The sequence below is a fragment of the Physeter macrocephalus genome, chromosome 14 (genome assembly GCF_002837175.3).
Source record: "Physeter macrocephalus isolate SW-GA chromosome 14, ASM283717v5, whole genome shotgun sequence".
In the NCBI taxonomy this organism is placed as follows: domain Eukaryota; kingdom Metazoa; phylum Chordata; class Mammalia; order Artiodactyla; family Physeteridae; genus Physeter; species Physeter macrocephalus.
The window spans coordinates 19185768-19188539 of record NC_041227.1 but is presented as its reverse complement, the minus strand read 5'-3'; the positions used below and the strand labels follow the sequence as shown (position 1 = coordinate 19188539).

The 2772-nt window shown below is 40.0% G+C and overlaps 1 pseudogene; it reads right to left on the bottom strand.

Moving 5' to 3' along the window:
* Window positions 1-326: 326 nt before the first annotated feature.
* Window positions 327-1425, bottom strand: LOC102973678 (ubiquitin-like-conjugating enzyme ATG3; annotated as a pseudogene).
* Between the last annotated feature and the right edge of the window lie 1347 nt (window positions 1426-2772).

Below are 2772 nucleotides of genomic sequence, written 5' to 3'. Positions count from 1 at the left end.
TCAAGTCTCTGAATGTGTCAATCAGACTAAAAGATTCTGTGAAGGATCTACATGAAGATAGTGATTAACAGAAAGACAGCAGCAGACTGCATTAAAGATACAAGATTTCCTTAGCAGCAAGTGAAATGGAAGAACCTCTGCATTGAGGCAAGAAACACAAAGCAGGAACTGTGTGTAAGGTCCTCTTAGGGACACACACCTTTTTTGTTTTGTAATGGGACATTTAAAAAATTAAATACATAAACATGTAAGTCCCTTTATTAGAGAAATTGTGCATATTGGTGAATATGACCAATGGTCACGTGTATGGATAACTTATTTAAAAATCAGAACCAATAATTAAGATAGCTTCCGTGCTCTACTTGTTTCATTGTCTAATGTCTAGTGTAGTTATAGTTTATTGTTGGAATGATGGTTTGAACACATTTCAAGAAAATTAGAAGATATATATGAACACCCTTCCTTCTGCAACAGTCTATGGTTTTCTTCATCATCAGGCATGCCTGCCTGGGGGAACTGAACACATAGGCGGTGGTGGGAGATAACAGTGATTTAAATGGTCACTGTTTTCTTCAAATGAACTTGACTTCACACATGTACTCAACTGATAAAGGCTACCATTGCTCATCATGGCTCACAATCATAGTTGTGGGATCTGGTAATACTTACCGTAAGTGACATAAAGGTCATAAGTTCTGGTTTGCAAACTAGCAACCTCAACCTTAGCTCTCAAATTTCTACTATTTTCCTTGCACCGAGAGTAGCCTCATCTGTTTCCAACAATTCACCTCTCTTCATATTCTTCCATATCTGCAGCTTTTCTTACATCTTCCTCCTCTTTCTCCTCACATATAGCTGAGCAAATTTGGAGTTTTAAACCATCTTTGCTGTCCAGCTATGAAATGAATAAGAAAATGCAAGACAGAGTTGAAACACTGATCAATTCTGACTTTGTGGTAGGACTTTTATTTAATCTTCACACCATGAGAGAAAGGTATTTTTTCCATGTTATAGATGAGGAAATGCTGGCACTAAGAGGGAAGTTGATATGTACAAGTTTGGGTAAACAGTAGGTGGCTGAACCTGTGTCCTAACCCAAGTTTTCTGAGTCTGTATCTTAAGCTCCTTCTTCAATGCTATGATTATTAACTCTTTTTGGCCCAGATGTTTCTATGAGGACCCAATGAAGGTATTTTCACACACATGCATGTGCATGTACACACACGCACATGCATATACACTCACACATGTGTGTACATACATGCATGCATACAATCATATACACACACAGAAAGACAGACACACAGACACACAAACACACACACTCATACACTGCATATAATTCCAGGACTCACAGAACCCTGATACCTGGTGTAAGGATCCTTTCCCTACATCAAAAACAAGAAAGTCACCTGGTTCTTGCATATGTGCAATTTATGCCTTTTCTTCAAACTGAATTATTAACTAATTAGTGCTTGTGAAGTCCTAGGGAAATACCAAGCGCTTGTTCAACGCTAAATATGGTTATTAGTAAAGCTTTGATTTTAGAGAACAGCCAGGGAGTCCTGAAATAAGCAAATAATGGTTGTGTAGGGAGGCTGGCAGCTGACGGGCATGCCGCGGTGTATAATCAAACTCTGCCTGGCTCTCAAAGGTGCTCCAGCTCATCGCTGCTACATCATCCTTACGGGGAGTTTGCACATTTTCAGGGAATGTGTGTTTCATATTTCTGTGTCCATTTACCTTTCTTTCTACCTTCCTTCTGCACCCTCTCATACCCAACCCTTTTTTTCACAGCAGGTAAGTCTACCTCTCCTTTGGGGAAATAGTGTCTCCATCTCAATTTATTACTGTCACCCCTAAATGTTCCTGTCACATGCCATCTGTCCCTCCTGACCTTACATCTCAGAGGAATTGGCTCCATGGGCAGTGACCTGTGCCGTCACATACACTCAGATTTCTCCCCTTGTTTGGTTTAATGTTCTGCTATCACCATCTTGAAATTCTTTATAATTTTTGAACAAAGGACCCAACAGTTTCTTTTTGCACTGGGTCCCACAAATTACATAACCAATCCTACCCCCGCCAACTGAATGTTCGAGGTGAATCCCTCTAGTTTTACCCGTATGTGTTGCCTCAAAGACTTCCCTCCATCAATAATATTGTGTTCTTTCATTCTTTCTCCCTCAACTGATGGCCATCTTTCAGTCGACAATATGCTCATCCAGAAGAATTGAAGGAAATTGCTTTCATCAATGGAATGACCTTCAGTTTTACATTCTTTGTGTTGCAAGGGACAGAAACCCAACTAAAACTAGCAGAAGCAAAAAAGGAAACATTATATTACATAAACAAATTGTGGAAGAGGCAGAAGTGAGCTGGCTTCATGGACAACTGGACTCTGAGATGTGACCACTATTTCATTTTCATCTCTACACTTGTCTTCATGTTAGAGTTATTCTCTCAGGTCAGCTTTTTCCATGTGATGAAAAGCTGTCTGTAGGTCGTGTCAGACCAAATTCCTGTAGCTTATGATCAACAAGGAAAATGGGCCATTGCCATCAAGGTTGAATAATAAAAAATCTGAGGAAGAATTCTATTTGGCTCAGCTTGGGTCATGAGTTTATCCTTGAACCAATCACAGTTGTCAAGGGAATGGGGCACTCTGAGGGCGCATATTGGCTGTCTTATCTGGATCTCATTGTTGGAATTCTGGGAGAGAAGTTCCCTATGGAAAAGTGTGCAGATAATGGGAATACAGAGCAATCAATG